A 12,784-nucleotide genomic window follows, 5' to 3' on the forward strand; every position below is an offset into this window, starting at 1 on the left:
TTTATTATTTACCATACTGTATAATTCATTTACTTATCATTTGAATTGTTTATTGTTTGTCTCTGCTGCTAAAAAGTAAGCTGCATGAGGGCAGGGATTTTTTGAATGCTTAATTTACTGATATGAATCCCAAATGTCTAGCATAGGAGAGGAAGGAATTTAATCTGCCTTGTTTTACCAATGTTTTAGAAGCTGGGGAGCATCTCTATATGTTTGTTAGATTAATATGCCTTGGGGCTTGAGTCTCTGAATTGTTTCTTCTTATAGCCTCCTGGCCTACCACGGTTGCACATATAATGTGCTTAGTAAACCCTTGCTAAGTGAATACTTGTGGCACTGAATTGAGCCCATTTGTTTTTGACAAATATGATTATTTTGGTGACTTTATGTTTTGTATTTATGTAACTTTAATGAAAGCTGAAGAGCTCTTTCTAAAAATCAAAATACCTGCTTTCTTCTCTAGTCATAAGGAAAGGTAAGAGGGTGGAGAGGCATGGAAAAAATGGTAGTTCTGTTTAACTTTGAATAACTCCAAACTATCCTGAGAGGGTCCTTCTCCAGCCTATGATGAAGTGCGCCGCAGAGGAAATAACAGCATTTTGAAGAACCTGGACATCCTGAATGCTTCTTGATGATGAGAGTTTAAATTTTTAGTTTGAAGTATTGCAAATTCAACATTTAGCAGAGATACTCATATTCATATGACAGTCCTGAGAAACATTTCCAAGGCAGATAAAGATTAAGTTGGATTATTTATGCTATGGTACTTCTCCATTATTGCAAATAAGCCACACAAACTGGAATGCATCCAGGGTACAGCAACCAGGGAGTTGAAAGGTTTGGAAACTTTGCCAGATGAGGAATGATTGAAAGACCTTAGAATTTTTAGCCTGTAGAATAAAATACAGTGCCAATGTGACAATTTCTCTAAGATTTTGGAAGGATAGTCATGTATAGAAGGACTTAGATTGATTTTGTGTTGTTCTAGAGCAGTAATTCCCAAATGTCAGCTTGATGATCAGTAGTTTATTGAATGCCTTGTTAAAAAGATTCTCTGGCCCTCCTAAATTTACTGAATCTAAATTTCTGGGGATGAATCCCAGGAATCTCCATTTTTAAGAAGTTTCCTGTGATTCTGATGTTTAGCCAAGTTTGTGAACCATTGTCTCAAACTGAGCTCTCCAATACAGTATCCACTAACCGCCGATTGCTATTGAATAGTTGAAATATGCTTAATGCAAATTGAGGAGTGATGTAAGTATAGAAATACATACTAGGTTCTGAAGACTTAGTATAAAATATAAAATCTCATTTTTATGTTGATTATATGTTGGAATAATATTTTGGATAGTGGGTTAAAGAAATATATTATTCAAATTAAAATCACTTGTTTCTTTTTACTTTTTTAAGGTGGCTACTAGAAATGTAAAATTACTTATGTGACTCATCTTTATGGCTCTTATACTTCTATTGGACAACACTGGTGTAGAGGGCAAAACTACGTCTATAAAAAAAGTTGGGAAGAGTCATTTTAAGATAAGTGCTTTCAACAAAGTTCCAAAATTTAAGTAGCTTTTTTTTGTTGTTGTTTTTTGGAATAGCTCTCCTTCTATCTGTCCATCTATCCAGTCATCCGTCCACCCATCCATCCATCCAATAAACATGTCTCTAATAATACTTAAGTAGAGATTAGATAACTGTATTTTAGCAAAAATGTTTCAATGGTGTGTAGATGCGAGTTATATTAAATGATTTCTGAAGTCACTTGCATTTGGCCAGAAGTAAATTTCCTCTTTCCTTTTAGTTAACTTTTCTTTTTCTTGTAACCTCTGATGTCCATAACATCCTCTTTTTCATCTCTCTGACAATCTTTAACAGTATCTTCAAAACAGTTCCCTTCCAAAGAGCATCTTGGATTGTTCTAATGCTTTCTTTGCTACTGAGAGATATCCTGCCCTTTACTACTGTGCTGTACATTGTGCATGTTTTATAAATATGTATTCTTAATGGTAGTGATCCACTTTATTTCTTCCATGCACTGGTGTTTTAGTGTTTAATCTATTTGCTTGTCTATTTAAATTGAGAATCCGCTAGGCAAGCACTGTGTCTAATTCTGTTTGTACAGTCTAACACATGGTACTGATGGACCATTAAATGGACCAGAAAAAATGCCAAACAGATTAAGTATTTCAGAGCAGAATGTAACTTATATTTTTAGAATTTATTTAAATTTCCAGTGGTAATTGGTAGCTGAATATCTTTACTATGAATTGTGTTTGTTGACATATACTTGTAACTGAGCAGAGTTCTTCCTAGAGACTGATGGATTGCTAAAAAAGGCATACGAAAATGTTTCCTTTAGGCTACCAATGAGATGCAATGCTCCTAGTAACTGAATGTTGAACCTGGATGTTTCCTGAGAGCCTGTTGACTTTGGAGGAGGACGTGTCCTTCACTGATGTATTCTTCTCACATTTCATCAGATTGCTAATTATACTATAAATATAGATTTATTTAAAGTATATGAGTACTCCAGAGAGGCAACTTATTTTATGACACTGTCATTCATATGTTTGTTCTTCCTTCTGAGACTGATTTTCAAAAGTTCTGTTGTAATGTAAGTATTAGTGTTATTGCTTTTGTTAATACTTTCTGTTCCCTGATGTTCAGAGTGAATTTTTATGTAGGATACCTAATAGATCATTTAATTTAACCAACTCAGGGAAGCACTGTGACTCTAGGCTTTATGTTTTTGCCTTTTAAATGAAGACAGAGATTTTTCACTCTGGGAGAAGAAATATCGTATCCCAAATAAAGGGGAGAAATGTTTAAAATGTCTCAAAGGAGGAATTTTCAGTCCAAATTTGAGTCTAAAGAATTCAGACTTGGGTTTGCCTGGGATCTTAATACACTAATGTTTCACTATTATTCTGAAGGAAAATGCATAGAAACAACTTTACCAATTTCCTTAAACTTAAAATCCAAAGGTCAGAAATTGGACTTTTAAAATTCCTAATTCAAATCTGGATTGTCTTCACTGAAATCTTTCTGAAGTTTATTATTAATTTCTATGATAAACAGTAATCCTGAAGATACAGGACACTTTTAAATTATACATCTTTATAAGACTATTATGTTATGGGTTGAAATGAAGACATATTTGAAGTTGAAATGCAGTGGATATAAGAACTTGATTGGATAAGAACTTGATTTGGAGCATGGGAATTCACAAGAAATGAGGCCTCTAAAGGGAAAGAAGAGAACACAGATTAAAAGTATATTAATGGCCACTCACCTTGAAGACACTAAGCCTCTGATGTAGAGGTCAGTTTTTTAAAAGTTGCTACAAAAATTTCATTATTCTTATCATAGGTGTCTCTCTACAACAAAGCATCTCATAGTACATTTTCATCCCTTTGCTGCTCTGGGTTCAATTTTTAATAATTGGGTTGCATTTCCAGGAAAATTGTGCAATTTAAATTGTTCTTTGATAACATACTTTCGAATTAGAACGCGTTTCAAAGACTAATGGGAAAAAATGAGCATTCACTCTGAATCATTGACCAGGCAGGAAACTGTCGAGTGGGGAGAACCCACCTATTTAATGGATGATTACTTATTGTTATTTTGGTCAGCAAATTAGTAAAGTCAGAGGGTGAAGTTGGGAAAATGCCAGTTAGCTTGTGGAAACTTGCAGGCTTATTTCTAAAACTTTTTGGGACTGATGTTAATTATACAGGCATCTGACAAGCAAAAAATGGGTTTTAAGTGAACACTATCTTAGCTGCCTCATGAAGAAAGGAGAGGGAATGTTTAAACTGTTCCCATTTGAGTGTAACAAAGGTTTTCTCTCAGGGGAAAAACACAGAATAGAGGTGCAAATGCTGAACTACCTCATTTTAGACTTTCTAAAGTTATGTAGCAACATGACAAATATGTGCTACTGGAAAATATTGTAGGAAAGGATTAATTTTCTTTTCCACACTGTCTTGATAGAAGAAGTCAGTAAGGAAAATCTAATTTGTTAACTTTTTTTCCAGCAGTGTATGTTGAGATATGAATCTGTAAAAATACATTCTTCAGATAATTAAATTGAGATACGGAATTTCAGGCAACAGGCTCAAGAAAAAGAGTAAATCAAATCCACTGTTGATATTGACAGTGAATGCATTTATATTTTAGTGGATTAAATGGACAGAACTCATTCAAAATAAATCTATAAAAATACAAGAGGGAACAATGGAAAGTGCAAAATAAATGTGATTTTTGTGTTCTTTTTGCAGAGATACTCGCTTTTAATTAGAGAAGGTAGAACCAAATGTACTTAAAAATAAAAGATCAAATACTTTTGAAAGGCAAAATCTGTTCTTATGGCATTGTAGGGTTTGAGCAAGAACAAGATATGGCATAAGACTCCACAAAACAGATTCAGCTGCCAGTATGTGACACATGAAAAGACCTGTGCACTGCTGGCTCTGGAACTTGGTCTCGCTGGTGCAGATTGTTGCCAACCTTGGAAACTGAAATAGGCCATTTCGCATATGGCACATCATCCCTCTGTAGGAGGAATGGGGTTTATAAATGTTAGTTGGCTACTATTCCCTCTTCCAGATAGACTGGTGAAGCATTTTTTGCATTTTCATTTTGAAAGCACTCTTACGTTTAGAACTGTGGTTTAATTCTATCTTTAGCTATAGCTGTAAATTAAAAAAATTACTGGTAGAAAGTAAAAATGACAGCAAAGTCATAAGCAAGATGCTAAAAAGGCTTGAAACAAGATCATACTTGACTTCATCTATATCATTCTATTTTTTATTTGTGCATATTTTGTTTGGCATGCAATCATAAAGAGTCCAAATTTCGACTGGTCTGAGGTTTTAGTACATTTAATGTTTCATTATTCTGAAAAGAAATGCATAGAAATGACTTTGTTAAATTCTGTAGCAAATTCTTCCTGAAGTTTAACCATTAATATTTATTTATAGATATGAATTCATTACACCACTTGATTTATGGTAGAGGGGTGATAGTGGGTGGGTGAGTTTGGAAGACTAACCCAAGCAGATGTCATTATGGTTTCCAGTATAGTAGTGTGTTGACCAGATGGATTCAGGTGTTTCTATTATAAAGCAATAACTATTTAGAGTTCTCTTGTTGATTCTTTGAACAAAAAGGTAAATGTTGAATTACTTGATTGATATAAAACATATAGCACTCTAGTCTAGTTTCATTCATAGTTATTTAGGTATATACATATAATATAGATATTTTAAGTATCATGTATGTAAGAGAATCTTGGACTCCCACATCTTCCTAATTAGTCCCAAGAGCAAAATTTGTCTATTTCTTCTAATTCTTTCACCCGGATCCACCACTCTCCTCCTAAATTGCACTTTATGCTTCCTGATATCTTTGGCTGTTCTCTTTAACGTTGACATCTATGTTATCACTGTTGAGATTTTTGGGGTTTTTTTTGCAGTCTCTTTGGGAGCAGGTTCCATTTAATGGTATTGCAAAGGCTTTCATGGTATTGCCTATTTGTTCAAATTATTTGTTTTGTTGCTGGGTTTTTTTTTTTTTTTCTCTGTATTTCAGTTTGGCATATTTTGCAATGACTTTGAAGTGCTTTAGTTTCATAAACTTACTTTATGCAGTGAGCCCTACATAACTGTTTTAGTATATGTTTCTGATGTTAACTTTTTACATAAAAAGAATTACTGTTTTGCATCGATGCCTTCTTTGATAAATGAAGGATAAACTCTAATTGACTGTAATCTTCAAAAATTATAACAATTTAAAAATAACAACTTGTTAACAAACCGCTAATATATTTTTAGAGCAAATAAAAATATTTTTTAAATGGCTCTCCTGATCCTTTTAAAAGAAAAATTACCAGTAAGTGAATGGAATAGACATCCTTGTCACTCTGTCTCTAACACTATCTCATTTACACAGAGACTTCCTTTTCTACTTAATTCATTTTTGTATTACTGGAATTTTTTTATAAATTTGCATTACTTGTATAATTAATTATGAAAAAATAATAATTAAAAAACTCTTTTTGGGTGCCTGTAGTCCCAGCTACTCAGGAGGCTGAGGCAGGAGAATGGCCTGAACCCGGGAGGCGGAGCTTGCAGTGGGTGGAGATTGCGCCACTGCACTCCAGCCTGGGGGACAGAGGGAGACTCGTCTCAAAGAAAACAAACAAACAAACAAACAAACAAAAAAATCCCCAAAAATCTCTTTTAGGACTACTAAATTAGAAGTTCTGTCCCTCAAAATTATCACTGTCCCTATGAAGTTATACCTGTCTACTCTGTATTTATAGCTATTTCCGTTGAGGTATAATTAACATGCAATTAAATGGACAAATCTTGAGTGCTTAGTTTGATGAGTTTTCATAATTGTATACAATCAGATAACCGCTACCCAAAACAAGATTTGGTGTATTACCATTCCCAGGGAAAGTTCCATGTGCCCCTTTGTAGTCAGTTGCCACCTCTCCCCAACAATTAATCTCTGGTTTTTCATAAAATAGACTAGTTTTGCTATAGTTAGATTTTATACAAGTGGAATCAAGCAATATGCTTTTGTGCCTGACTTTTTTCACTTAAGGTAATGTCTTCAAATTTATTTATGTTGTATGTATCAGTAATACTCTTTTGTTGCTGAGTATTATTTCACTGTATGAATATACTACAATTTGATGATCAGTTTTCCTGCAATAAACACCTGGGTTTTTTTTCTAGTCTTTGGCTATTGAATAAAGCTGCCATAAATATTCTCTAAAAGTTTCCTTTGGACATTTATTTTTATTCCTTTTGGATAAATGTCTGTGAGAAGAATTTTGGGGTTGAAGTATATTTAACTTTTTAAGAAACTTCCAAACAGTTCACCAAAATGATTGTATCATTTTGTACTGTTCAATACTCCTATATAAATGTCTGCGAGTTCTCAGTGTTTCTTGCAGTCTTTTTGATTTGATCCATTTTCATGGGTATGAAGAGATTTTTCATTTTAGACTTAATTTGTATTTTCCTGATGTCTCATGAGGTATTATTCACGGATCATTATATGTTTTCTATTTGTGAAGTGTCTGTTTAGTTGTTCTGAAAATGAGATTTGCATCTTTTTATTTTTGGTTTGTAGGATTTTTTCATTTATTATGAATGCATGTCCTTTGTTAGATATTTATTTTGTGGATATTTTCTCCCAGTTTGTGGCTTGTCTATTTTCTTCATGGATTTCTTTGATGAGAAGGAATATTTATTTTTAATGGAGTTGAAGTTATCATTATTTTTTGTTTTGTGGTTTGAATATTTTGTGTCTTGTTCAAGAAATCCTACATACATCTAATTTTTAAAAACCTTTAAAAATTTGTGAGTTCCTGTTTCCCAATGTGTAAATTCAACAGAAAGAAACAGACCTAAATAATCTTAATATGTTAAAGTAGCCTGTCACAACATCGTTTTGCTTACATGGGCCAGGCAAGTAACATAAATGAGTTCACTCAACCAGATATGAGATTATGAGGGGTAGTGAGGTCAGTGGGTGAGTGGGAAGTACAGGCATCACTTAGAGCTATTCAAATTCAAATTTACATGTCTGTAGATGGGTGGGACACTCGGGAGTTACTGGCTTTGACCCTTGCCTTAAATAATTGTAACGTATTTTTAACAAGTGATTTTTTTGGTCCAGTGACCACTGCTTAAAGCATGAACTCTTTTTAGATGGGAAGTAGTGATCAGTCTATTGATTAAAAAGTCCAGTTTCTCAGCCTGCCTCCCCTGCCTTTTTTTTTATATAAAGTGATGACAGTTCATGAGGAGAGAGGTATGGTTTTCGTGACCTCATAACTAAAAGAAAGACTTGAGATCTTTGGGAGGAGTATTCTCTGGCTTCTCTCCAGGCGGGGTGAGGGTGGGGAAGAAGAGGGTCTTGTCCTGTGTTCCTCTCTCTGCTGCTCTGGGGGTTGATATTCTTTGCCCACCTGTTGCTGTGTGTTCTGCTGGCACTTGTAGCTCAAGTCTATGATTGCTGTCACTTGTTCACTGGATTTTTGTTAACTCAATCAGAGCCCAGTGGCATCTCCCGGCCGACCTCCTTATCTTGGCTCCCATTGGTGCTATAGACCCTAGGGGGTCTGGTACTAACTCATATTTGAGCTTAGCCTGGGAGGTTGGTCCCTCTGCATCGCTTTCTTTCCCCCCGCCCCCCCACCTCCTTTTTTTTTTGAGACGGAGCCTCGCTCTGTCGCCCAGAGTGCAGTGGCGCAATCTCGGCTGACTGCAAGCTCCGCCTCCCGGGTTCACGCCCTTCTTCTGCCTCAGCCTCCTGAGTAGCTGGGACTGGGCGCCCGCCACCACGCCCGGCTAATTTTTTTTTTTTTTTTTAAGTAGAGATGGGGTTTCACCGTCTTAGCCAGGATGGTCTTAATCTCCCGACGTCGTGATCTGCCCGCCTTGGCCTCCTAAAGTGCTGGGATTACAGGCGTGAGCCACCGCGCCCTGCCTGCATTGCTTTCTATAAAGCCATCTCACCACTTCTCCAGTGTCCTTTCTGGCAAGGTCCCCAGCCAAATATTGGGACAGGGAAATTTCAGGACATCCCCTCTCCTTAGCCTTAACACTGCTGCACTTCAGTGTTTACTTTAATGTGGCTATGCCCTAAGTTTATACAGTGCAGTCCCTACAGCCATCTGCTTTTTTTTTTTTTTTTTTGTGAGACAGAGTATCACTCTGTCGCCAGACTGGATGCAGTGGTGTAATCTTGGCTCACTACAACCTCTCCCTCCCAGGCTCAAGCGATTCTCGAACCTCAGCCTCCTGAGTACCGGGAATGACAGGCATGCACCACCACACACAGCTAATTTTTGCGGTTTTTTTTTTTTTGAGACAGAGTCTCGCTCTGTCGCCCAGGCTGGAGTGCAGTGGCTGGATCTCAGCTCACTGCAAGCTCCGCCTCCCAGGTTTACGCCATTCTCCTGCCTCAGCCTCCCGAGTAGCTGGGACTACAGGCGCCCGCCACCTCGCCCGGCTAGTTTTTTGTATTTTTTAATAGAGACGGGGTTTCACCGTGTTAGCCAGGATGGTCTCGATCTCCTGACCTCGTGATCCGCCCGTCTCGGCCTCCCAAAGTGCTGGGATTACAGGCTTGAGCCACCGCGCCCGGCCAATTTTTGCGTTTTTAGTAGAGATAGGGTTTTGCCATGTTGGCCAGGCTGGTCTTGAACTTCTGGCCTCAAGTGATCCACCTACCGCCTTCTCTCAAAGTTCTCCACTCTCTTTGACAGTTATTTAATATAGCTCCCTCTCTCCAGGCCAAAACCCCAAGAGAGGAAAAAAACAATCTCTTCTCTTTGCTTATTTTCTTCATAACACTTTCTTTCCAGTCTTGCATGGAGTGGGTTAAATTTTTTTTTTTTTTTTTTTGAACTTCACGCTTCTCTTTTCTGCTCCCTTGGTGTCATTGTGGAAGGAATACAAGGCTTTTTTTTTTTCCCCATTTCTTCTGTACTGAGCCAAAATCTTTCAGGCAGAAGACTGCTTAGGCTAGCTAAGGTGAATGCATTTAGAAAGGCACATTAATAATTTATAAAATATTATCCCTGTTACACATAAGAAAATAGAAATAATTTCACTGTGTTAAATCTACTGTATTAGTCTCAGCCGTAAATAGTAAAGGGATATAGTAAATATATCCCTAATATAGTAAATTAGTCTCAGCAGTAAATAATAAAAGGATATGTGATTATAATACTTAAGGAATGTACACCTTGGTTTCGAAGATAGGATTAATAGAAGTAAAGCACACATTTAAGACAGACAATAATCTAATGCCCTTATTTCATGAGAATAGGGTTCAAATATCCTACTTTTAATCCTGTTTGCTTCCTTACTGCACTGGTGAGGTTGGCATGGGATGAATTGCTGCTCTGCCCATGGTAACAATGAGTCCCTTGCCCATTACTGTGGTCCTTTTTCTGTCCTGGCCTGTCAGCCTTGGAGCTACTGGAAGCATAGAATGTTATGCAATACTCTGAGTTCTGGTATCAGGCATTGTATAGTATGGAAGAAAACTTTGCCAGGCATTAATCAGCTGCTCTCTGTAACACTCCCTCAAGATATTCTGAGCTTGCAAAGCCACTTTGGGAAGTCCTGTGGCTGACACTGGCTTCGGAATATTATTGTTTATGAAATCTCAGAATGCCACAGTATATGGATGGGTTGTTTTTAATATTGGAAGGTTGTATAACTTAAAAAAAATAACATTTGTATGTATCATACATAGAGAGCTCAAATGGAGATTGAAAGATCGTTTGGATAACTTAAAAAATTGGCAAGTACAAATATGTACACTTGCATAACCATGTATGCTATTGGCATGGGAAAAAAACTAGAAAAAATATGTTTTAGGATTTATTTTGAATTGATCATCTTAATGGGTTCAGTTACTTACAATGAAATAACATAATACTTTTGCATATTGTCTGAAAGGGGAGAATTTGGAAGAAAAATTGGAATTTTTTCACCTGGAACCTGAGCTACTCCACTACTGCAGCAACTTAAAATGCAATAGGGTGCGCAATAAGGTGCAGTAGCAACAATATTGACATGACAAATGATAATGGTTCCAGAGGAGCTGTGCTGATCATTATTGCTAGTGATCCATAAATGGAGGACTCTTTTAGCAGTGTTTGATATGATTAGACCACAGTGCACTAAAGAAGCCATTCCCATCTGCAGAGTCAAGAATCTTCATAAAAACAGAGCATCCATGTTGTTGCTGACACCATAGACTGTCTGGCAATGCTAGAATTTTTCCTTATTGTAAATGCATCATTAACTATGATGGCTCCAACGAAACTTTTATGGTCTTTGGGGGTCAATAATCTCTAAATATATACTTGCATAGCGAACCACAGATGCTATGTGAACATTTTTACAGACATCTGGCCTATAAGTTGTCTTTTAAATGGCCTTAAACCATGTGCATGGCCAAGTCAGTAACTTCAAGGGATGTACTCCAATCATTAGTCCAAATGGTTATTAGTGCTCCTGGTGTAAATGTTCCAAGTCCATTTTTATTATATTAGCATTTTCATAAGTCCAGAATGAGCAGTGCCTTAGTGTGGAGTGCAGGCCATTTTCTAATCTAAAGTCTTGAATTTTGAAAGCCTTCAGGATTAAACCTTTGACATGAATAGTGACCAGGCAGTCAAATAAAGTGTACACCTTGGCTCAAAGACTTTCTCTGAAAGTGGAGGCAAATTGAATTTTGCTGCTTCAGGCTCTTTAGGATGACTCTCATGGGACCTGAGACTAGATATAATAATAAAACTCATTGACCTCTGGTTTTTGCCTTAGTACTGTGTGTGTGTATGTGCATGTGTTTATGAAAAATCTCTGGCTCACAAAGTTCTAAATCTTAACTGTTAGCTTTGGGTCATTTCCTTCACTTCAGAATACTTAGCTTCCATTGAATTTGAAATGAAGATTTTTACCTTAAGACCGCCTTTTACCCCAGCTTCTGTGTAATCAGAGCTGTCCAACCGAATAGTGTCATGGAAACATCCAATCCAATATGATAGCCACTAATCCTATGTGGCTGTTGAGCACTTGAAATGTGGCTAATGAGAATGAAGAACTGAATTTTAAATTTTAATTTTGATACTTTAGCTTTTATGTGACTAGTGGATTGATCTAGCCACTGTACGCTATGCACTATACTGTACTGTGTTGAACAGTGCAGTTCTAAATGCTGTTCACCACTCCTGTCCCCTTCCATGTGCTTGGTGAACTTTAAGTCAGGAATTATAATACTTGATTAGCAAAGGCTATACTCAGTTAATGGGCACATCTGTGATGGGGAAAGTCTTGTTTGACATGCATAACAATATAATAGGAAGGCCAGAGTTTCTAGGATAGAATTTGGAGCCTGTATTACTTAATGACAATTTCTAAAGTTATAAGTGGTTCAAATACTTTCAATTTTTCTAGTTTATAAAGAAGGGAAGCTTAACCTAGATTGAAGAAACTTTATTGGAATTTTGGACTCTCATTATTTCCATTTTGGAATGGAAAATATTAAGGATTAAGAGGGTATGTAAAAAAATTCAGCAAGGGATAGGCTGGAATTATGTGGCAGCTTTCTGGAATTGAGATAATAGAATGATTATTAATTATAATTTTAAAAAATTAGATTCCTTTTATATTAATTGTGCACAATGATAAACTCTTCCAGGGTATTATTCCTTCACTAACTGGAAAAAAGAAAAATGGAGATTTATTGTGATGAGGTCTCCAGAAATGACTACTTCCTACTAAATTAGTGATTTATTTAAGATTTGAACTGGACTTTAAAATGTAGTGTACTTATATTTGTCCTCATCTGTTAGCATTTCTTTGAGTTCTGATTTATAGACAGTGAAATGCACACACACCAAGCACATAACTCAAACCTATGTAGGCCATATCTCTTCACTGGTACTCCAACATTTCTCGTATAAAAAAAATTTGAGCATGTTTGTGCCTCTTTCCAGGTGACCCCTGCCACTCCTCCTTCCCCATCCCCCAGCTTTGAGGAGGCTGATTTTTATAATTGCTTACTTTTGTATGTTGTAGTGCTTTGTCTAAATGGCATTAGAGAGTAGGTAATTTTTTTGTATCTAGATTCCTTTGTTCTCCATGATGTTTTTGAGATTCATTCATGCTGTTATGCATCTGAAGTTTGTCACTTTTTATTGCTAAGTAATAAGTCATTGTATAAATATATCCCAACTTGT

General features: G+C 36.4%; 1 protein-coding gene across 2 annotated transcripts in view; it reads left to right on the plus strand.

The window, feature by feature from the left end:
• NELL2 (neural EGFL like 2) overlaps window positions 1–12,784 on the plus strand; it is a 395,035-nt gene that overhangs the window by 21,574 nt on the left and 360,677 nt on the right. The window lies entirely within an intron of this gene.

Source organism: Trachypithecus francoisi, unplaced genomic scaffold (assembly GCF_009764315.1).
Source record: "Trachypithecus francoisi isolate TF-2019V2 unplaced genomic scaffold, Tfra_2.0 Lachesis_group11, whole genome shotgun sequence".
Lineage (NCBI taxonomy): Eukaryota > Metazoa > Chordata > Mammalia > Primates > Cercopithecidae > Trachypithecus > Trachypithecus francoisi.